Source organism: Coturnix japonica, chromosome 1, assembly GCF_001577835.2.
Source record: "Coturnix japonica isolate 7356 chromosome 1, Coturnix japonica 2.1, whole genome shotgun sequence".
NCBI lineage: Eukaryota > Metazoa > Chordata > Aves > Galliformes > Phasianidae > Coturnix > Coturnix japonica.
In genome coordinates this window covers 133,870,278-133,895,888 of record NC_029516.1, presented here as the reverse complement: position 1 = coordinate 133,895,888, position 25,611 = coordinate 133,870,278, and the positions used below count along the sequence as shown (strand labels likewise).

The 25,611-nt window shown below is 34.7% G+C and overlaps 1 long non-coding RNA gene across 1 annotated transcript; it reads left to right on the top strand.

The window, feature by feature from the left end:
• Positions 1-17: 17 nt before the first annotated feature.
• LOC107308024 lies at positions 18-25,264 on the top strand. The gene is made up of 3 exons (XR_001552596.2): positions 18-137; positions 20,219-20,312; positions 25,159-25,264. It is a non-coding gene; the product is annotated as an uncharacterized LOC107308024 (long non-coding RNA).
• Positions 25,265-25,611: the final 347 nt, after the last annotated feature.

Genomic DNA, 25,611 nt, shown 5'->3' with positions numbered 1-25,611 from the left:
GGAATACCCAGTTACTGATGGATATCTATGACATCACTCAGAATCCAACAACTGTCAATCACTATTGCAACAATCAACCTACCTGAAAGCTTTGTGGAAGCCTACAGCTTTACAGTAATAGGTTACATAAGCTTAAGGTACTCCTCTATTCTTATAACTAGGTTACTACCTGATCTGATATAGTTATGTTGATATGCTATCACTGCTGTCAGCTAAGCCCAACCCATACCAACTGCCACATGAACTTAAAATGAGATTGAGAGGATGGAACATAACTTTGAAGCTGCTGAAATGTATGGTTGTTTTGTTTGGTTTTTTTTTGTGTTGGTTTTTTTTTTTTTTTTTTTTTTTCATGGATACAATGAAAGGATTCTATAAGTACATAAACTTATAATGAGATAAGGAAGATGAGAAAATGTAGGACTGCTGCCACATGGGTCAGGGAAGGTGGGGGCAAATGATGCAGAGCAGGCCAAAGTTTTTTTTTTTTTTGCTTCACCTTTTACCATGAAAACCAGCTTTAAGATGACCTAAGCCCTAAAGACAAAAGGGAAAGTCTGGAACAAGGAAGAGTTAGTCTGAGTGGAGGAGAATGTACTGAGAGTTTCTACAAACAACATACAGGAGTCTGCAGGGTCTTGTTAGTTACACCTGCAAATGCTGAAGAAGCTGGACTACTATTGCAAAGTCATTTTCAAGTATCTTTGAATGTTTATGGTGTCTGGGAGTTATTTGATACACAGACAAGCACAGGCCAGAAAATCCTGCACTAGCTTGCTGTGCTTTAAGCATGGGTGGATTTGTTGAGCTCAAGGGATCACTTTCAATCTAAATAATTCTGTTACTAACTCCAGGGATGGATACTCCTCAAAAATTCTGAGCAACCTGTTGCAAAGATGATTACTCTCATATTATTATTTTATCTTTAATTGAAATTTTCTATATGTCAGTTTTTTTATTGCCTCTTTTCCTTTTTGTGGAAATTACTGTGAATAGTTTGTCCTCATCATCTTCATTTCCTCCTTCTAGCCACTTTTATATAGGGGCAAGATGACTCATGAACCTTTTCCTCTCCCATCTCAGTTCTCCCAGTCTCTCCTCCTGTGCAAAGCCACAAAATCACACAATTGCTTAGGACTTCTGGAGATCATCTTATCCAACTCCCTTACTCAAGCAGAATCACTAAGAATAGATTACCCAGGACCATGTCAATGCAGCTTTTGAAATGTCTCCAAGGAAGGAGATTCCAGAACATCTCTGGACAACTTGAACCTGTGCTCAAGCACATGATACCACAGATACGTGGAACTCTTTTCCATGGTTAATAAAATTACCTGCACATACAGATTTATGTCTTAAAATTAACTTACTTACTGAGTATAGAGGGTAAGATGATTTTTGATTTCTGGCCTGTGGTGCTTAAAATTTTGCTTCAGGAAGTATAAATTATCATTAAAAGAAGAAGAAGCCAAAGGAGTTGGATACAAACTTCCTTTGTGAGACTAGAGTTTTGATTCTTTTTCTAAATTTTCTGTAGTCATGTTACATGGGACAATCATTATTTATAGTGCTGCTACTAACAATATGCAATCATCTCAGTAAAGTCAAAGACCTTACTGTGCGATTGCAAAGTTTAATAATGCAAGAAATGAATTACCCAAGAAGAGTATTAAAACTCAGCCATGCAAGTATGCTTAGTGGGATTGTCTCTCCAATTAACTGTAGCACAAGCTTTATTAAATGTTGGGATCTAACACATTTAATGTCAAAAGAAAAAACAAAAACAACAACAACAAAAAACAAACAAACAAACAAACAAAAACGGACAGAAAAGGCGGTAAAATCTGTTTGTTGCTGAAAGTACTTGCAAGTAATTAAAATGCACAATTACATAAATTACTTTTAAATTATATCTAATAAATACTTGTTCTCTTACATCCAATAGATCTTCTCATTGGAGGACAAAGTCCCAACAGAGAATATTGGATCACTTATTATTGAAGATAATGTTAAATTAAAATACATTTAGGAAGAAGTGTTGAAAGTGTAGTTGTGAAATAAGTTTAAATTATTAACAGAGGGCTGTCATCATTTTTCAAAGAAATAATAACAGTGTTTATGTATACTGATATCATTTTCACTCAAAATGGGTGGTTATACTGTACCTCTATTTGTTACATTTATTTATTATTATATCCATATATATATTTTATCCATAAAAAAGTAACAAGTCATACTTATGTCGTAACATACAGGTAGTTGCAGTTATTACAATAAGACACATTAAACACTTGAATGAAGAAAAAGCATCATTTATTTCTATTTGACTCCTCCATGTGCTGCTTCTTTGTTTTTCCCTCTTAGAAAAATTTTTGATGGTTGGATGTGGCTAAGAGGTTCTCAGTAATTTTTTGGTTATTTGTTTGTTTGTTTTTGTCTGAGTCTTCTGGAAATCCCATGCTGTTTAATCTTGATGGTTTCATTCTGCCTATATACAGCAGAGAAGATTAATTTACTGCATCAAACTGTTTTCAAAGGATTTTTCATTCAATTTCTGATTGATCCCATGGAAATAGGAGTAAAATACCCCAGCTAATACAAGACACAGAAGTTCACATGAACACCAGGGTATTTTGTAGTTTGGGGTGAGTAGATTAACCAGTGGGTGAGGAGACTGAATCACAATCATCAGAATGCTCTCTTTTAAGTTTAAATTTTCTGTCTCTGAGAGATAAAATTTTCTGGAAATAGTGATTACCTAAATTTGACAATGTCCCTCTGAATGGCTTTGTTGTTCTCTGGTCTGTCAGTTACTCACCACTCATCACTGTTTTCTTGAACTGAACACTACTTATTTCTGTTCACTCATATGAAGTATACACAATTGCTTAATCATGTAGTTTGTATAGCATTTTATTATAGTAAAAATGTAGTATCCATTCTGTCCACAAGGAGTTCATTTGCATTTGCAAATAAAATAATTCTTCTGCCATCTTCATTAGAGCTTTGGATCACGGCTTTACAGAAGATAACTAATGGTAGATATTCATAGTAGCATTTATTTAAATGTATTTAGTATTTCATATGAAATAAGTAGAAAATTCCTTGTATACCAGACATATCCCCCGAAATACTTATTTTTCTTCTCTACTGTTGATATTTATTTATATTTATTTTTACATGCTCCCTTCAAGCACCAGAAGGCCACAATGAGGTCTCTCTAGAGCCTTTTCTTCTCCAGTCTAAACAATAACAGTTCCCTCAACCTTTCCTCATAGGAGAGGTTCTCCACCCCTCTGATCATCTTAGTGGCCCTCCTCTTGACATGCTCCAACAGCTCCACGTCCTTCCTGTGATGGGGGCCCCAGGCCTGGATGCAGTACTCCAGATGGGGCCTCATAAGAGCTGAGTCGAGGGTGACAATAACATCCCTCTATCTGCTGGCCACCCATTTTTTTAATGCAGCCCAGGATATAGTTGGCCTTCCAGGCTGCAAGTACACACTGCCAGCTCGTGTCCAGCTTCTCATTCACCAGAACCCCCAAGTCCTTCTCCGCTGGGCTGCTCTCAAGGAGATCTTCCTCCAGTTTATATAAGTATCTGGGATTGCCCCGACCCAAGTGCAGCAACCTGTACTTGGTCTTGTTGAACCTCATTAGGCTTTCATGGGCCCACTTCTCCAGCCTGTCCAGGTCCCTCTGGATGGCTTCCCTTCCCCCTACTCTATCAACTTGCTAAGGGTGCACTCAATACCACTGCCTATGTCACTAATAAAGATGCTGAAGAGTACCGGACTTAGGACCAGATTAATTTGAAAAATCAATTACTTCCTCCATGTTTATGTCTTTTGAGTACATATGTACTAATTCAATTTGTTTACACTAGGACCAGAACTTGTTTGCATGCTGAAGGAAAAGATGAGTGAGTTCTTCCTAATCTGCATTGAATTATATTTCATGAACTCAGACCAATTTCTTGGTACTTTATTTTGATGCATATCTACTGATTTCAGTAGAAATGAACAGAAATTTGAGAATTAAAATTTGGTTTGTGTTGTGCCATGAAAAAAAATATACATTTTATGTGCAAGGTAGGACAGAAAAAGATATTACACTTCAGAGTATTCAGCTGGTACTGATGTTTTATAGAGGCACCATTTGAACTTCATTCTGTAATCCTACTATGAGAAAGTTATGATTATTCCAGTAGGTTTGCAAGTATTTCAATTGAAACAATATTATAAAAGCTTATCATGTTCATTTATAAAATATAAAATGTGAGCCATATAATTGAGGCAAGACTTAAGAATATTCTATTTTCTTTTTAACAAAAAGCTTCTAAGACTGGAGAATGTGAGTATGCTTCATGTTGCAAAAGCCTTGATTTTTCAAACTAAAATCTAGAAACACAATGATTATAATTTCATGAATAACTGAAACGGCTTATCTTGTCACATACAATATTGGGTAGTGATTTAGAATTCAAATTATTTATCCATTATGAATATCTGTAAAGCATTATCGGCTTAACACATGAAAGCATTTGTTTCTGAGGAATAACTTAACCACTGATTTTTATTTTTTTTTTATGATTTATATTTAAACATGTCAATTTCTTATCTCAATGAATTATGATAAGTAAAAGGTTTTTCCACTGATTTTTTTTCCCTCATATCTTTTCCTGTGAATCTTCTTGTTGCTTTCGTTACAATCTGTAATCAGTCAACAAGATAAAGACTTGTTATTTTTCTTTGCCAAGAAATGAATTCATAAAAATTATCTTTAATAGGTCAGATTGCACTGAGTAATCTTAGAGATTGTTTGAAATTCTATTATATTTATGTTATAATTATATCCACCCATTGCCCTATAATGTTAAGTTTTTACCTTGTGCATTGCTCCAATTTATAGGAGGGAGGCAAGGTTCTTTGGTATATTATACCTGATTAAGAAACAAAGATTCAAATGTTGGTCCAACGAGTTTATTACAAATAATAATCAACCGAGAAGATGGGGAAGGGAGTGCAATGACTACTGAGAATTAGGTTGAAGAGGGCGGGAAGGCAGGCAATAGGATAGGTAGGAAGAAAGCAAGAACTGTAAAGCAGGGATAGTCACCACCTGGATGCAACAGCGTCCCGTCACTCAGTGTTCCATTGGTCCAAGGCAAAAGCACAGGGGAGAGCAGCAGCAGAAGGGAGCAGTAGCAGAGTGGCTGGCCACAAACAGCAAGCCGATCAGCACAGAGTAGGTGATGATGGAAGAAGCAGGGTCTCACAGAGCAGGCCCAGGAGAGTCCGTTGGCAGCAGCAGAGCAGTTCCGAGGGATCTGAAGCCAGATACTTATCTTGTTCTTCAGCATGCAGGCATCTTCTTCAGCATGGGGATGTCAGGTATGAGGAATCTGATGCCAGAAAACCTAACTTCCTGGTTGCTGATCCCTCTTTTATCCTCCTTTTTCCTGCCTATGAGATGTTCCTGGGTGCTTGGGTAAGAGTTATGTGCAGCACCCCCCTGATATGGCCATCTTCCTCGAGATAAGCCCACACAAAAGACCACTTCACAGCCATTCATCTGCAGCTTCCCTCTCTTGTTGACCCTGGCCTTGTCCATCTGTGTCCCTCAGACAAAGGATTTCTTAACCCTTGCCCAGGACTTGCTTGGATTTGGCCATCCTCAGCAAACTTTGAGGCAATAGTGCAAAAGCATGGCCTCTTACATCTTGATTTTCCTGGGACTATCAAGTTTGGTGTTGATGTTTTATAAACATATTTCAGAGGTAAACACTATATTTAGGAGAAGTCTTGCAGTTTCAAGCTGCAATTTACTGGTTCATTATTCTTGATGATCTCATTTACAGCAATTGCACACAGGAATGATGACAGAAAGAAGGCTTTGGAAGCCATAAGATAAATTACAAAGAATTTTCTATAGATCATTATCAATTTATACACTATATAACAAATGAAAAAGGTATGGATAACGAAGTGCAAATGATAGGTACTTAAAATAGCACCCTAACAAACAGATATTGTCCATTAACATTGTCTTCCTAATTATGTTATATTATTTGTTATGTTAACAAATAAGTTGATGTGGTGAGAAAAATGCAGATAACAGTTGAAAAGTTATATGTCATATCAGCACAACTACAATGGCTTAGTACTAAAAGAATTGCAGTGAATGAGCTGTCATGTTTTTTGCATGTTTGTTATCTTTTGATTCAGCACAGAGGAGAACATTTCCTGTAAACAAACTTAGATGTTTGCAATTCATTAGCCTGTAAGCTCATCACACTATTTGTGGAGACAAAGGCATATAATGCAGAAAAGTAGAAAGGAGACAAAGATGTGTATTTGTAAACTATTTCGCATCAAGTTTGGAGGAATTTATAGAGAAGTGGTATATCTGCTTTTACAATATTGCAGAATCATAGAATGGTTGTAGTTAGAAGGAACCTCTGGAGATAATTTAGTCCATTTCCCTTGCTCAAGAAGGACCACCTAAAGCAATTTGTCCAACAGCATGTCCAGATTGCTTCCAACGAGGGAGACTACACAACTCCTTAGGGTTACTTGTGCCTGTGTTTGATCACCCACACAGTAAAGATCTGTTCCTGATATTCAGACGGAATTTCTAGTTTTCTCATTGATGATTATTATGACTTGTGCCTCTTACACCACCAAAAAGAACCTGACTCCAACCTCACTGCACCCTCCCTTTAAGCATTTGTAGACAATATTGAAATCCCCCTTGAGCCTCCTCTTCTCCAGAATGAACAGTCATAGTTCTGCCGACCTCTTCTTGGAGGACAGGGGCTCCAGTCAGTAATGGTTTTATGATTTTTGTTATCAGTATTCCACATAATAACATCACTGGGAGTTAAAGAGTTGATGCTCCAGTTCCATGGACTGCTGATATTTCCAGGTACCTGGTTCTCAGAAGAGAAGAACTACATAGCCCAAGGGACTCTGCATTTCCATTTTCTTTTCATGAGGAAAGATAAAAACTTCACAGATCATGAGATGCCTCTCTTTTCCCTTTCTTCTTGTCCTGGCTAGATGTCTTAGTATACTTTGAAGAAAAATAAGCTGATAACAGAGTTTGGGTAAGGACAGCTGTCTGTCTCACTAAACAAAGACATAGCTCATTCATAACATCAAGTCACATTATAACCTAATTATTAAGCAACTCACTGAAAATTCTGTGTGCATGCGTGCATGTACATCCACATGTGTATTCACCAGTGTGTTCTCCCAAACAAATGACCTGAATAGGATAATGAATTGTCAGAGTGAGACTAAGATGAATAATTGACAGACAAGATTAATTGCATAAATCCACTGGAGATAATATTGTTTCTTTGTTCTGTTTTGTTTTGTTTCATCTAATGACTTGGTGTGATCTAATCCAGTTATCAAAAGAACAGCAACAAAAAACTGTTCAGAAAAGTTCCCTCTCATTCAATGAGGTCTTAACAGAATGACAGGGTCATTCCTTCAGCCAGCAAGGCAGTTCCAAAGTTGAAATGTAATTTATAATCTATGGTTGTGCTTCTACTGCGGATATAAAAGGCCAACTATTATTATGCTACTAACTTCAGTAGTGAATAATTTGAATTTAATGGAATTGAACAGTTAAATCAAATCAAAATAGAGTAACAATAAATTATTTTCATTATAAAATACAAGGAATAAAACAGTTTTTCAAGATCAGCTAAGTGAAATTCTTTGTCTTTATGTAGCGTTTAGTGTTACGTTACTGATGCATAGTTATCAGTGCTGTGGCTAAATGATTTCTGCTCAACTGAAACCACAAACAAGATACTACAAGATGCATGCTATCATATGTCATATTCTGTGTACTGAAGTAACGACCTGAAATACTAAAGATTTACCATACATTGAATTAGGTTTTATGTGAAAGTGAAAGTGTGAAGTAAGCACAGTGAGGTGGTGAATGGTGTATTTCATTAGGAACAGCAATAATGGGAAGGACAAGTCAAATTTCAGACAGCCATACCCAGCTGCAACACCACAAAATGAATGAAAAGTGTCATACATGGCACATAATAATCAGGTCATACAAGTGAATCAGCTAATGGTGATGACTACCTTGAAAAATAGTACTTTGTAGCTGATAATTCATTCTATCAAATAGGAGACATCATTACTTTTGGAGCAACCAACATAGCCAAAATCCAGTGCTATGTGGAAGTAACAAAATATTGATAGTCTAAATGACCACTGTATACAATTCCAACTCAGTACTCCCTTCTGGCCAGTTGCTGGTGGCTAGCCAGGTGAGTTGGGGTATCTCTGTCCAGGCTGATGGATGTAGCTTTTACTTTCCCATTTTCAGAGTTAACTAGTAGTGAAGATAAGCACAAGTCCTAGACACACACATGGACACACACAGAAGACACTCTGCTACACAGTGCCATTTTATGTGGCAGCCTACATGACTTACACCTGGCTTTACAGAAGCATCAGATACACAAATACCAAAACATCCTAAGGTATCCAAAGGTCTACATAGATTTAACACAGAAAACAGAAATTATGAGAGGTTAACATTTAGGCTGGTAGATAGAAATGAACTGAAATGCCCTAGGAATTTCAGATTACATCTACTGAAGGACACTTGACCACAGCCCTTATCATAGTTGAATCACAAGTCACAAATTTCAAGTACAGGGATGAAATTTATAAATGAATACCAAAACACTTAAACCAAATGTAGAAGTACGATCTTATAAATCATATTACCTCATTCTCCAGGGGAAGAAATTGTATGCTGTGCTAGGATGCTGAGTGAGTCAGGGCTGTGAACTGCATGATCCTGAGTCATGTTAACACATGCAGCCCTTTTGATATTTAGCTGTATGTTGGGCCCAAAATTTAGATTGTATAATAGAGGAGGAAGAATCCAACACACTGAGGTTATAGCTCATGGAGAAAGAGTACTCTCATACAAGGTACAGGTCAGGCCATATGTCACAGAGAAGTTGCAGTTGAGAGTGGCACATCACATGGTTTTGCATGGGACTGTGAATACAAAAGAGACAGAGAAAGAGAACAGTATGATCACTTCTGGTTTGGTGGTGGTCTGTACAGAAGAGATGACTAGAGTAATGAGTTTTTGCTAAAATTGTCCTAAAATTTGTATGTCTTAGAAAAATTCTTGTTTAATAAAATCAGTTCCCTGAATCTGTTTTTCTTTCTGTGTTTGAGATATTTGCTTACATGCTGTCATGTAGAACTATCTACTGAATGTGATTTAAAGTCTCTGTCCTACCCAGTACTGAAGTATTCTCTAAGTTTTGTGCTTGCCCTCTGGATAGGGGCAAAATCTACTTTGTATATTTAAAGAACTATTAAATGATAATGACACAGCAAAAACTAATTTCATGTAAGGTCTCTTGGTGAAGACATTAATATCAGATAAAGATTTCTGCACTGTGAAAATAACCCTTGGCACTGCAATATTGTCCACACCGTTTTGCTATCAGAATCAAACCATGCTTCCTCTGTCAACAGAATAATCATCTACTGCTTTCTTATGCTGGACTGACACGTGTTCTGTGATTTATTTTTTGCTGTTCTTGTTTTGTTTGATGAGAATCTTCTGTGGTATGTACTTTGTATATTTCAGTGATGGATAGTTTATCAACTTGGTAGTCTTTACTTAAAAACTGTTTGTATATGCTTATACATTTTAAATGTCTATCATTGTCTGAAGTCATCTTATATATCATCATAAAATAAGACTATTTCAGAAGACCAAGTCTACTTAGATTTCTGATTTGACTTTAAAATCAGATGAATATTTACAATTGATTTTGTGGCAGAGGGAGTTTGTTTTTTGCTTGTTTGTTTGTGTTTATTTTCCTCATAGAGGCATTCTTCTGCTTTTCCTTGTAGATGTAATCACTTCAAATCTATCTCTGAGATAAATTTTATCATACATTTTTCCCATTTGTTCTGTTTAATATTTTTGTGCTAAGTTTCGGAAGTTGTAATTTATGTAAAACAATATATATGTACAGATTTATTCATTTAATGTCAACATTATGAGCTTGTAAATAAATTAAGGTTGCAAAAAAATATTAGAGTGGGCAGAGGTGGTAAATATATTTAGGCATGATGACATACAATGCTGACTCAGAGATTAAGCTTAATCTTACCAAAATTGCATTCATTCAAAGTTACTTATGGAGAACAAAGTTTCACTGTGGTAACATAGCAGGCATAAGGGCAGCCTGATGAATACTACCAAAGGATATCCTTTTAGCTGGAAATTCTGAGATTTCTTTGATAAACCCAGATAGAACCAAGATACCTTTATAGTCGCAGCACAATGAAACCATAATAATAATCCATGCAAGCTTCTATGGGAGATCTTCTCTGCATGAGTTCTCCAGGACAGACTGGACCCTTTCTGGTGATACCTGGCTGATTCCAAATTCCATTTTGTGGATCCTCTACAAAGAGAAACATTTTGGTTTTCAGTTGGCCCCAGTCATGGGAATGGTTTGGTGAATGTAGTATACTTCAAATGATACATGTAGTTATGCATATAGATAAGTGATCCTATGTAAGAATTTGCTTTACTTGTGGTAGTTTTATAGTAACTTGTAAAATATACTTGATTTAGTACTAGTAGTTTGAACAAAATTTTGATAAAGGAATTAATGGAAAGAAAACACCTTAGTATATTATGGAATACCATAGGTCCACTGTCAGAAGCTTTATAAACCTGCAGATCTGTTCACCCTCATAGATTGTGACCATTACATATGGTTAGCTTAAACTCTGGTGGTGCATAAACCATCTTGTGTAGTTACTTTCTGAAGAAACCTTTGATGATGCTAAACTTACTTATTGAGTGAGTGAAAGGAAAATGAGTGAGAAAAGTGCTTAATTCTTTTATTTCAGTAAACAAGATAGTTTCCTATAAGAATTGGAAGAAAAAACAAAAAAACAAACAACAAACAAAGACAGGAACTTATTCAACAGTGTCTCGCTGGCTGAGATCACCCCACCAAATTAAAACCACTGCTTGCCAACAGGAAGTTCTTCCTTCTCTCCAGTAGACTCTGCCATTTTATTTGCTGTTCATCACATTTTGCACCCTGAGCTATAGTAAATAAACATCACATGCAGTGTATTATTGCTCACTAAATAATTCAATTTTTAAAAAAGCATTGAGTCAGTGTAAATTCAAGCATAGGAATATGTTTTACAGGGCTTTCACACTGCATAACTTCATTCTCACTGAAGGGATGATATATCTTCAATTTTCCAAATTAAAATGCTGCTTCAGAAATTCACACATTTCTCCTAAATATAGATTCCCCCTTGAACCATAGGATATTTTTTCTATAATTATATAACACTGCAGCAGGTTTTTAGAGGATAAAGTGTGTAGCTTAAATTTCCTGTTAGATTTTTTAAGACCAAAACTTTTTTAGACCAGAAAATAAACATATCAACCTTCATAAGTTAGTTAAGAATTTTTGAAACTACAAGACAAGCTACACACATTCTAATATAACATTGAAAGAAGTGGAGCTGGTAGTCCAGCAATATTGAGTTTATGTTTATACTGTATGAAGCTGTCATGGTTTTATAATTTTGTAATTTTGCTATCAGTATTCCACATCATAACATCATGTAAAGTATGGATACTTCTATTGAATGTGCAGTCCACAGAAGAAGACTGCATATCCCAGAGAAGAACAGGGTTAATGATAAGTCACGGGACCAGGACGCTATATAATCTCGTTCCCAGGCTGGAGTGCCCTCCTTCTTCTCTCGAAACTTCTCGGAGAGTGGGAAGCGTTCCACCCATGTCGCCTAGAGTTCACAGTAGGCCTCTCGGTTTTCGGGGACTCTCTCTCTCTCTCTGTTTGTTCGATTTGTTAGCCTCAATTATATATATTGTGTTATCTAGTATTTCAATATCATATTTAGTAAAATAAGTTTTTCCTCCTTAGATTGCCGCTGTTTTTATCCCATTCCCTTTTCCCCCTCTTTCCGGGCCCCGGGGGGGGGGGGGGGGGGGGGGTTGGCTTCCCCCTGTAACGGGCATAGGTAAATCTAAGTAACCCGTGACAGAAGCTGAGGATCCTAGCTTTACTATGGAACAGTGAAAACAAATCAAGAATTCAGAGTCAATTCCTCAACTTTATATGCATTTATGAATACCTCCTAATATTTCTATTTAAGCATATTAATTATATAAATTATTTATATTTCTATTTAACCTGAGGGGAAAAAAAAAAAAAGTTTATTTTTAAGCAGACTTTGTACCAGTGTTGAAACAAATCCTAGTTTCACAGACTTAAACATATTAAAAACTTTCTTATGGATTTAAAAGTCTAGATTTTATTTTTATAATTGTGTGTAGAAGACTGATGTGAAACAGATTGGCATATATAAAAAGGATTAATTACAAATCAAGCTCAAAAAAATGATTAATTTATGCTTTAGTTCCAGATTAGCATTTTTTGTTTGCTTGTTGTTGTTGTTGTTTGTTTGTTTGTTTGTTTTTTCTCATCTTCCAAGTCTTGAAGAACATTATAGGGCACTTCTGGCTTTAGCCAAATTAAACTAATGTCTGCAAGTTGCAGGTGAGCCTGTCTAAACATTTACACTGAGGCTTTATTTGTTTATTTATTTTTCTAATTAGTGTTAATAGAAATTCAGATTGCTACATTTACTCAGGTATATACATGCTATAACAAAGATCACAATATGACTATCTGATAGAGAATACTCTCAGCTATAAAGCATTATTTTTCAACATTCTTAGCATCATCAGCTAAACATACTAGCAATGAGCAAGAGCCTGCGTGCCATTCTAGTGAAAATCTGCACTGATGGAAGCAACCCACTATTTCACACTTGCTAGGATGATGTTGTTGCTGAAGCATACCACTTACCATCTCACTGTGCTCATATTCACTGTTTAGTTCCCATAAACATTCAGCAAGCATTGATGACTGTCAGTTGGTGCAATTTTTTCCACATGAAGGAATTCAATTACACACCTTTGCTTCATATGCACTTCCGTGTCAGAAACAGTTTCGTCAGACTTTCCCTCTGCTGCCACCTGTTGCACTGCAACAAAATATAATGGGATATTGTCAGAAAGGTTCAACCTCTACTGCCATAACACCAACATCTGCCTCTGGCATAATGAGTCAACACCATAAAGCATCATAAAACAAAACAAAACAAAACAAAAACCTGTCTATTTTACTTTGGTTTGCTTTATTTGTTTATATTTCTGGCAGAAGTTATTTATCAATTACAAAATATTATGGAATAATGTAGCCTGATTTCAAGTATAAACTGTGTATCTAGAGGTGGAAGTAGATGCTAGTAGGTCACTAAAAATGTTAAGAACCTAAACATTATCTACATTTGGTGTACTGTTAGGGAACTGCTTCTTGCTACAGTTCAGAGTAGAGGATTTTAGTTTATGCAGTTTAAGACAAATCAAGAAGGAAAGGGAAAACTGTGATACCCTTCATCTTCCTAACTATTTCATAGACCTGTTGTGTATATCAGTATAGTAATAGATCAGACTCTTAACTGAGTATTCAAGGTATCAGCACAAAGGCTTCTTCCATTTCAACCCTTTTTTTTTTTTTTTTTTTCAGTATTGTTTTATTTGGTTTAGTTTCTACAGCACAAGAATAACTACACCACTCACTGTAGGAAATGTTTAAACACTGAGTTATGTGCAAGTGAAATCTCTGACGTTTGTCAGTTTGCTTCTGGCTAGCCAATCTCTCTGGCCTGTGGTATACTGAACTTTCTAATGTTCAGCATTTTGACAGCTTGACCCCTGACAACAGACAAACACCCATACAGCTTTCTGGTCACTCTCTTTCCTGCTCTGGCCTTCTTCCCTTTTCTCCATGTTTCCAACCCTTTCTGAAATAATTTTCACAGAAGTTCCAGGTTATGAACTTAGCTGTGTCCTTTGTCAGATCCTTTGCAGATCTGAATGAAACTGTTTAGGCACAGGACAGACTCCAGCATCTTCACACAGAGATCATGTCTGCAGTCCACATGCTATCAAAGTCTTGTCATTTACACCCAACACAAAAAGAACATCTTTATACCCATACATGGTATCAGTGCACTATTGGAATAAACCATGGTACACTACTATTCCACATTTTGAGTAAAGGTATGGGTTTGTAATTATTTTCCTCCTTTACAGAACTCAGCTAGAAAACGCTGCTAAAATTTCTCAGCACTAAAAAGGAAAATGAGACCATTTGAATAGCATGAATAGTTTACTAGTGCACTCTGTAAAGAGTCTTATGTGTTTTGGTGAGGATTTGATTTGACAAATGTTCCAGAAAAATGTTTGCACTTCTGAGAAGATTTGCAAAAAATGCACTGTGCTTACACATTATTTTGTGTGAGGATAAAGGACAGTGGTGGTTACTACATTTTGACAACATAGAATGTATTTCTTATAACTGATCACAATGGAGTTATTATTCTGACTGGGCAATTTTAGGTTACAGAAATACTAAATTAAATAGCATGGGGTTATAGTTTAGTTAAAAGATGTTGAGAAATCCTCATTGAAAGTATCTTGGAAGCATTTGATATTTCAAATTAAATAATTGGAGTACATTTAGAGACACGTTATGAACTTATTTATTCAAAGAATTGAAAGAAAGGAAGATTTTGTAAATGTTTTATAAATAATTTTGATGTTTCTGAAACTGTTTTATTATTATTATTATTATTATTATTATTATTATTATTATTATTATTATTATTTTGGTTTAGTTTCTTCTGTGGTTTTTTTTTTTTTTTTTTTTTGTTTTTTTTTTTTTTTTTGAGTGGCTACTATGCCATGCTATTTTTCTGTATGTTAATTATCTTACAGGATATTGAAATACTGCATCATCAACATCATGTAAAGAAACTGAATTGGCCTTGATTTTCTTACTGAATATCTCATTTGTGGAAAAACATTTCTTGCCTCCTTTCCAGTACAAAATAAAATAAATAATGTTATAGACATTGTTTATATCATTGTTCTCAAATTTATTTTTCTTTTTTAATAAAATTCTTTCTAGAAACTTAGAAAAATAGTCGAAAATATGAGAATTGATACATATGAACTGAACTAGTATACTGACAACATTCATCACTGCTCTTCCTTAATAGAAAAGATCTTTATAGATGGAAAAGATGACAGAAGATTTTAATTCAATCAGTGTCCCTGTAAGTGATAGGCATGACATCAGAAAAGTATTTTCTGGAATCAAGAACGAAAACTGCTTTGTTCAATTATAGAAAAGTGTTCAAAATTTAATGACCTAACTTTAGACAAGTAAGGTATTTCTGCAGTTGAAGTTGGACTGCTGGTGGAAAACTAAATGTAAATAATATGAAGAATAAATAAAAGAGGAAATGTGTTTATAGGTGCTTTTATAATGTCAAATGGTCCTCTTGGGAAAAAAAATAATACATGGATACTTTTGGAACTTCTTAGAAATGTTCAGATTGAGTGTGTATCTTACATTCACTGTTTCTGAAAGAGATGTGATAAACTGGATTTATTTCAAATAAACTGAGCAGATGCAACTTTTTCTGTGCATAAAGTCTACCAAACACATAGCTCCTGATACTTCCAGATGTGCTTATGTTGTCTGTTATGTTATGTCTTATGTTATCTGTTGATTTAAACTGCAGTCACTGAATGCATGCTAAATTCATGCTGAATATCTAGATCCCCCAGAACAGCCTATGAGAAGAACTAGAAAAAGTAGAAAACAAGGAATAAGATTCAAAGATTTTGAAAAACTATAGCAGACAGCTTCCACTGGAGAGTTTTAAAATGCCAGTAATCAAAGAACACTAAAAAAGACCCACTATCCCTGCTGTTAAAGATATTTTGTTTTGTGTAAAATACTTAAGAGATCATGAACAACAACAACAAGAAAGATTCCCAGACATCTCATTTCCTGAATTATATTCATATACGTATACTCATATATTCATTGATTGATTGAGAATCCAATTAATATTTACTAGAAGTGAAAAAGATAAAAGTGCTAATCTGCTATTACAAAACAAACAAGCAAACAAAATAAATAAAGAAATAGACAAAGAATCATCACTCTGAGGCTTGGGATATTATGATATATAGTATAAAATTCAAAGCCTTTTTGTGATAAAAGTATCCTGCCTGAGTCATTTGCATTCAATTTTCTGCATACTTTTAATTCTAGGCTGTTGGATGTAAGGAAGCATTTAATATTCCACTTTCTTTTGAAGTAAGCAGATTTTTTGGCATTAACCACAGGAGCATTTTCTTTTGCTAGCACAATATACCATGTTACAAATTAGATAGCCACTTCCTCTGTCGTTCATACAACACAAGTTTGACAACAATAATGGCTTTTTAAACTGAAAGATAAGCTACAGAACAAATTCAGTAATTTTTCAATTGTAGCTATATGCAGTTTAAAAAATAATAATAATAAAATGCCCTACTTCTGGATCAGATATGTTTCCACAAATTACTAAGAAATATAATATATACCAGCTGTGATCTGGTAAATGCTCCACAACAATATCAGTTAATGGGAAATGTCAGCACTGAGAAAGTAACCAGATTGTCTGTACCGAGCCATAACATTTAAGCTCATATGAGATCTTCCATACTTTTCTGAGCAAGCCAGGATTTATATCTTTAACTGGGGCAATTGTCAAAGTAATTACTCAGGTAGAAGATATCTTCTGGAATTTTACAGTATATATTTAAAACGATGAATTGGAAATGTCTAAGGTGTTCTGCATTATCCAGGATGATGCAAATTTAAAAATTCTACTGTATGATTTGTCACTTTATTTTGTCTGTAGCTCTTACTTTGTGTCACGGAGTTATCTATATCAGTCTATGCCCATGATAGGGGGGCAGTAGGCCAGTGAGCCTCCCGGCCCCCCAAAATGGGAAGGGAATAAGGGAAAGGGGCAGGGAGATGGGAGATGGGCTCAAGGAAACAAACAGAGAAGCAGCAACAATCTAAGGAGCAAAACTTATTTTACTATGATATTGGAATGAAAGATAACACAATCTAATTGAAACTGAGGCTAATAAATCAAGTAAAATAAGAGAGAGAGAGAGAGGTTTCTGAAGACTGAGAAGCCTAGTTTGAAGTTGAAGGTGCATGGCTTGGAAGCACACCAACACCTGTTACCCGGCAGTGAGAGAGAGAGCGAGTGTCACTTCCGTGACGTATTTTCCTCTTTGACTGTGAAGTCCCCTGGGGTGTGTAGTTCTTCTCTGTGCTCCACATGATGTTATGATGTGGAATACTGACGTAACTGCCAATTAACCTGACTTATCCCAGGACCTCAACCAACGGGGGGAGAGTGACATAGACATGGATTCCATGAAGTCTTCTCTCAGTTTATTGCTGTGTCACACTCCTTATATACCATCCTAAATCCCATGCAGACACATACACCCGCTACACAAAACCCGATGCACGTGAGAGAACCTACACACACCTGCCTAAACTCCCTGCCCACTAACTCTTAACCTACGGACCATAACTCAATTATTCTAGAACTCTCCATCTAATCAGAACTACTGTATGCCCTTATAAATCCTTACAAAGACAACTTAGAACCCCAACAAATACCAGTAGCAAAAAATTACAAAACCATGACACTTTGAAAAAATTGGTGTCTAATTCTAAACTATTTATATCTTTTATAAATCTGAGCTTGTTTAACTCTAAGGTTCTTTCAGCATCCAAGCCCATTTTTCTTTTGATTGATTGTGAGTAATGATTTACAGATTTAGCTGTGTTTGTATGAGAATCCTAAAAGTTATTCACTTGGAGACAATTCCATTAACAAAATAAAGCAAAAAGCAACAAGGAAAAACAAACAATAACATTGACAAAAACCACCACATTTGCAGTATATTAAGTTGTTCAGAAAAAATATTTATTTGTATAATCATAGTCATGATTTCTTTCATCTAAATATGTTGAAGTGGAACAACAGATTAATATTCCTCTCTTGTTCATAACCCTGCTGAAAATAAAATATCATTTGCTTATTTATTTTTTGCTTTTACAACTCAGATTATGTTTCATGGGAGGGTATTACTCAATATCTGCAGCTGTAAGTAAGTGCAAAGAAAAATGCCACCTCTCTATTCTTCACACCTTACTTCCCACTTCTTCAAGCTGTTTAAATTTCATAGCCAAATTTCCTCCTTCTCTCGCTCCCTCTCAACTTGATAAACTACTTTATACTCCAAATCATTCTCCCTTTTCAGCAGAAAATTCAAGTTTTCTTTTCCCACACATCAACATCTCCATCATTCTAGATCTCCTACACTTCACATTTGACCATAGCAAATTTGAATTTCTTACTCTATTTCCTCTGCTATGAGCAGCCACAAATTTTAGTAGACCTAACCTACTTCTTTCTCACTTTGAGCCTTAGAGCAGTTTTTTTATGTTCTACTCCCTCCCCATATGCTGTTTTAAATAGCTGTGGTTTTTTGTTGTTATTGTTGTTTGTGAGGTGGGGTTTTTTTGGTCCAGGTAAAAGTTTTTGTTTCAGTACTCTTCTGAGCACTGAATTTCTGTAGATCCAGAAAAGTTTAAATTAGTTCACATTCAATTTCAAATCTCCTTAGTCTCTAAAGAACACTTCTTCTGTAATAATACACTGACTTCTGTTAGAGATGCTCTAAGTATTGTTCCAGCGCTACATTATGTTTGTTGGATCCAGATTGCTGATTTTCTCACTCATTTCCATCATGCCAATTTACCAAAGAAAACACATTTAAGAAATAATATTAAACTCTCTTTGTTGGAAATTTAGTTTGATATCACAATAGTAAGTGACATTTAGTAATGCAATAAATGTTGTCATTGTCACTACAGTTTTCTTAAGGCTTAGCATTTATTATAAGATTCAAGTGTAATTGTTCACATGTTAATTAAAGAAACAACTGTTTTCTCCTGTCTTTGCATCTTTCTGTTTAAAATGTATTTATTTGAAGATGTGATTAACTACATACCTTCTAGCTAACGTGAATTAATATTTATTTTCCTTCACAATACAAATTCAGAAGCTATTAAATGTCAAAAAAATATTTTTCCAGTTTTCTTTCCACTTAATCCCCAAATATTTTAGAAAGATTAATTATTGTATAGAAAGATTAAAATTAATGTTGTGTCAGTCACTCACAGTTTCATCAGCTCTATTATTGACTGTCATACTGGGAAGAGCAGAGCATGCACACAGAATATGAAATAGCTCTAGTTATTTACAGTGCTTTCCCAATAACTATTCTTTGTCCTTCACTTAATGTGTGCTTTAAAGATTCTGCTTTAGCATTGCTCCTTATCCACTCACCAATAACAGCTCGGTGTCCCAGTACGTGTCAGAGCATCACATACCCACCTCAAGAAACAACATTTAATATACATATTGAACTAAGAAGTGTATCTTTTAATTAGTTAGGTCTTCTTGAAAATTATTGTGAATGATTTTTAAATTGCAGTAAAAATTACCTTAGAAACAGTACTATATTTGAAGTTACTCAATTCTCAGTTTAAATGTCTGCAATAATAATAATGGAGACACCTGTAATGAATACCATTCATTAAGTTCCATAGCAAAGATTAAAAAACTTGCATTCCATATAAAGATGTTTAGAGGCTTGCTAGCTACTCATTCCTTATTATTAAAGATTATCAAGTGCAGCAGGAAAATTTATTTGCTATATCTCCCTTAAAACCTAGGAGACCCAAACAATAAAAAAGTTTTTAGAAGTAATGAAAAGAGGTATCTGCAAAATATACTGCAAATAACAAATCTGGTTATAGGACTAAATATCGTTTTTATATTCACTAAGTCTTATTTTTACTAGACATGCAGTCTTTCTAATACACAAAGATCTGCAGGAAAGTCAAGAACACATATCAACCCTAAGTAGCTGTAACATATAAAGGTATTATAAATGTAAATGTAGCAAGTTTATAACTAATTAGAGTTATTTCTTTTGTAAGGCAATGACAGCAAAATAATTAAATAACTGTGGATGAATGAAAAGTGTGGACATACAGCAAAGCATTCTAATTTACTTATTCTATGTAAACAAAAATGAATAGAATGTTGTCTTCCTTACTTTGCTTCATTTAGGTAGATCCATACTGCTGAGCTTCAAGATCAGCATGTGACATCTTCTCAAGCTTCATGGACCAAATAAGGTATCCTGTGGCAGCTGAGAGTGAAGGTGGTAATAAGAGCTTGTCATAAGTTTGTTAAGATATTTTTTTTCAGTGTGATTGAGAAGATCTATGTCTTTCATGTGGTGCTTGTGCGTACATGTGTCCAAATTTACAGTATATGGAAGTCAATACACAGTCAGCTTTTCAGTGTCCTCAGGTTCCATGGTTAGTTTCTTATCCATATTGCACATCGAGCTGTAGTATTTCAGATTGATTAATCTCAGTAGGCAAAGTATTTGAAATTCCTGTATCTCTTCAGTAGTGTCCATACTTAATTTGACTGTTTTACTTGATTCTAAAGATAAGTGGTCAAATCATATGTAAAATTGTAGTTTGCAGATACATTATTTTTCACAAAATATCAACTTGCACAAGTTATTCGAGTTGATTGATTACATGAGGAGTATAGACTTTTCAAATCTACTAAATATGTCTTTAAAATGTTATTTTTTCTCTAGTGTATACTTTTTTTTTTAATCCCTTTAAGCACTTTTAAAATTACTATTATTCTTTTATTTGTTAAATGTAATTGTTTTTGTTTTTGTTTTTGTTTTGCTTTAAGACCTCAAAAAATCACTAGAGGAACCATTCTTTTCCAGATAAATATTCTTACATTATTTTCCACATCCTACACAAAACTCAGAGAATTCTTTTGGTATCCCAAAAAGAATTACTATTTTTCTAACATGAAAACTGCTTGCTTCTCAGATGTAAGAGAAGCACAAAGTGCAAGGTTATTCTGGACCATCAGACTCCCTTGACAGTAAAGAAGGTATATAATTACCATAAAAAATACAGTATTCTTTGCATCTATTCAATAAATGAAATAAGTACTGAAATCCTCTCATCTCTGCAATGTAAACAGCTTTTCTTTTTCATCACTGAAACAAATAATTTTGTTTTGTTTTGTTTTGTTTTTTATTATAGCTTCTCCTGAAACATGTTGTTTCAGACTTGTAAGAACTTTTACTCATTTTCAAAGTTCAAAACAACACATACAAAAAACATCTCTCCCAGGGATGCAAAATTCAATTCACATTAAGTATTGTTGTGGTATTTTTGCCTTTTTCACTCATTCGGTACTAAAATAAAATATTTTATATACCTGAGAACCATGGTTTATGAAGTAATTTTCTGCATATGCTAACAATATAGGCAGAGATAGAGAAAATGCATGCAAGGTACAGTAGTAACTGTTGAGTGAGTAATGACAGTACTCCTGTGATGATGTTGTAAGTTCTTAAAACAGATTACAAGTGTAATTTAAATTGTTATTGTTTTGACTGCTCTATAAAAACTGTAAACCAGGCAAATGTCATAAGTCAAAATAAAGGTCATGTCATACTTCCTGATTCCTGCATGGGAATACATTATTTAGCAGCTTGTTAGAACAAGCATCTTAGGACCATCCCTAGAGGAAATTTAGCCTGACCTGTTACTCATCATCAAGCAGATCCTGTTTTACTGCAAATAAAACACTGTTGGTATGTCCAGATAAAAGTCATTCTGGCTCAGAGGTTTCTGAGATTGTAAAGCTGGCAAATCAGTTACATAGGTAGGCAAAAATAACAGCTAGTGTAAACAACACTGTTCGTTGTATGAAAGCCCCAGTCAGTTCAGAAGTAGTTTTTTTTATCAATGTAAATTGAAAAATTAAGATAGATTTTCATGGATTTGGGGAAAGCTTATAGTTTTAAAGATTTAAGTCACAGAATAACTCGTCCAAATCAGGCATTTCAATTCTACTGGACCATGAGATTTTTCTCTGCTGTACTTAACTATACTTACTAGGTCAGTCCAAAAATTGTAGTTCAGTCACTTGCAAGGTACTGCACAGAGAGTAAACAAGTTTTATGTATACTAAAAGCATAGTTCAAAGGCAGTATACTAGCCGAAGACAATCAGTAAACTAATAAAAATAATGAAAGCCATAGAACTATAATTCCTTTTGATGATCATAAAATAGCACCTACAGAGGAAGCAAAAAAGGCTAGTAGAGTTATTAGTTCTGCATATTCAGTTCAGAAGTTAGGTGTCTGTGAAATCTGTAGGCATTGTCTTAGGCTTGCATGTGTAAAGAAAACTTCAGTAAAAATGTTACAAAAATTTTTCAGAAACTTCTGAACAAGATGTTCTGATTTATGAGCATGCTATATGACCTTTGTGCAATGGCTGGCACATATTTTAAAACAGAAATTTCTTGCTTTCATAGATGCATATTTTCCTCTAATATGATACAACTTTCTTCAGGGAATAACTTCCTGACAGAATAAGGAATGGCTTCATTAGCACAATTCAGTCATACAAGCATTCTCTTTTTTATCACTGCTTTTATAATGTTCTAAACTCAAGGATACATTCAAGGTTGCATTCCAAAGTCATCAGTAAGCAGTGATCTGTGTTTTTGTTGTTATTTCCTGTTGACCTGTGTCTGTTTAGCAAGGCCAATGCTATAGCGTTGTGATATTCTCCAGATATTTTCAATCTAGTGTTGTTGCTGGTTCATACTAAACTATAATGGTTTCCCAGAATATTTATGTTTGTAACACTTTCTCAATTACTTCCAATTAAGGTAATATAAGAAAGCAGCTGAAGTAGCAGCCTTGACCCAGAATTCTCTCCTATCAGGCCAGTAGAGTCCAGCCTAGTGCCCTAAGTCTTTCCTCTTTTCTGTTTCACGTGGTAGCAAGGCTGAACACTTAACTCAGATATACACAGACAGAAACATATGACACTGACAAAGACAATCACACAGACCAGGTGCTGCGTTCAGTAGCATCCATACACAGGACTCATAAAACCAGCAGCCCAGTCTTCACCTCCTTTCAGGCTGGCATAAGGTCCTTGATGTAGGCATACACATATATAAAATCTCCAGGCTGACCAGAATGCACATATTCACAGGTTCTCTTAGCACTGACATAGCCCCTCTGCCAGACTGGCAGCCTTGTCCATCTTCAGTCTCATTGCAAAGACACACACACTGACACACTTGTTCCACATACAACCATATTTGCAGTTCCCCTGAGTTTACCAGCATGAACTTTCTGCCCACCTAATATCCAGACTGGATATGAGGCTCCTACTATACAATATTTAATTCAAATTAAAATTTGCTGGTGAGTATATCAGAAACTGGAACAGACTGTTGTGAACAGGCATAGGGCTCAGTCAGAGAAGTATGCTATTGGCCCTATTAAAAATGCAACCAATTCCTATTTATATCTGTCTTTCTCCCTGTTCCCTCTTCTCCTGCACATTGAATCACCTACTGGCACTATTCCAGGGATTCTGTTCCAAAATCCTGTATCCTCAAGCCTGCATTCTTATTAGTGGCAAATCCAGGTTTCTCTACAGTTTCTTTGTAGCTCATTAATGAATTACATTGTGAAAATTGTAGTTATGGCCTCTATTATGTTTGTCTGTCAGTTTGGGGTGGTTTTATTTTTGTTTTTGTTTTTGTTTTATTTATTTTTTTACATATGTATATATTGCTTATGGCATACCCTTTTCTACAGTAACACCTAATATGCCTTGTACCACAATATACTGTCCTCAATTAAAATAACTTTGTCAAAGGTAATAACGATTCCGGTATTCCATATACCCTCATCAATTAGTTTGACTGTACACATTTAGTTCACATTATTACCTTGCACATAATTTGTCATTCACATCTTCATGTCTGCATGTTCTTGTTTATAACTTCTTTCTTCTTTCCTTTCATACTGAAAGATCTATTTGCTCTGTAAGATCTTTTGCCTGAATGGCACCTAAGAAGCACATACTTTCTCCTTTCACAAAGCCTTACACTTCCTTTTAGTAGCTATCTGCTTACAAAAATTGCTTCTACAGTCTATATTTGAATACGCAGCCACATAATTTATTCTAACCAGAAGTGGATGTGAATACAAGAGAGAAACTTCCATTTTTAATAAGCTGTGAATAACTTTAAGAAATATTCATTTTTATTTTATTCATATTTTAATAACCACAGTTTGTCATCCTTGGTATTCCAGCATAAGGATTTTTCTTCATGCTATCTCTGTTAATTGTAATTCTTGAATACTTTGAATTACTTTGATATACAGTGCCATTTTGCTATTATTAATTATTATAAAAGTATAGCAATGGAAGTACAAATTATTTCTTGCCTTATTTTATTTCATGTGTTCCTAATATCCACGCAAAATACTGTTCTTTGAATCTTCTTACTCTTAATTTGGTGTCCAAACTATTGACTCTTCCTTTTCTATCTCACTGAATTCTGATTTTATGGTTTTGTCATAAGGTTATTCATCATAGCTTTGTTCTAATGAAGTTAGCACTTTTCTGTCTGCTTTATCATGTGCCACAAATTTGTTCTCCATGTTATATAAACCTGTTGCTGAACTTTCCATAGCACTTTATTTAAGCCTATTTAAATTTTATCCTTAATTCCCTCTCTTCCATTATACATATGAATGCAGTGTTTTTGTATTAAGTATAAATAATCACTTCTGGTAAGAGGATTATAAACATGTTAAAATAACAAGAAGTAATAGAAATGGTCTGCTGAATAAAGTGGATATGGTTTTTTGTAGTATACGGAATAAATGCATTCACTCTGACAAATGAAAGTGTATTACATCTGGAAACTTCGAGGTACACAGCATTTTTTATATAGCAGCTATTCTGTGGTATTATTAATTTGGTCAAATAAACTGGATGTTTGCAATGTAAATGACTTATGTCACAGTAACTAAAAATAAAGCAGACTTCCTTTTGTGTTTAAATTACCTAATTTTTTATTTATTTATTTTATTTTATTTTATTTTATTTATTTTTATTAATTAATTTATTTATTTTTAGAAATTGTGTCATTCTGGACTGGAAGAAATGTGTCAAGACAGCCAATTAGTGTTTCCTAGAGACATTATGACTTTAAGAACTGTACCACTTCAATAACATGGAGTAAGTGTTTGTGGAGTTGCATCAGCATTGCTAACAAATATAAGACCAGTCAGTATTGAAGTGGTTGTCCAACTGATCAAAGGGCAATCTACAGTTTCTACATTTTCGTTACTTTACAACAAATGTGCATGATGTAGAAATAACTACAAAAATACTTAATGGACCGTAAGATGAATAAAAATACTAACACCTAGTTTGCTCAAAAAGTAATACCTCCTATTGAATTTCCCAGAAACTACAACATATGTAAGAGCACAATAACACCCTTTGATAAAGAAAATTTTCAGCTACAAAACACTGTTTTTTTTCAGCTTAGTTACCACCAGTATCTATGCATTTTCACCAGTAATG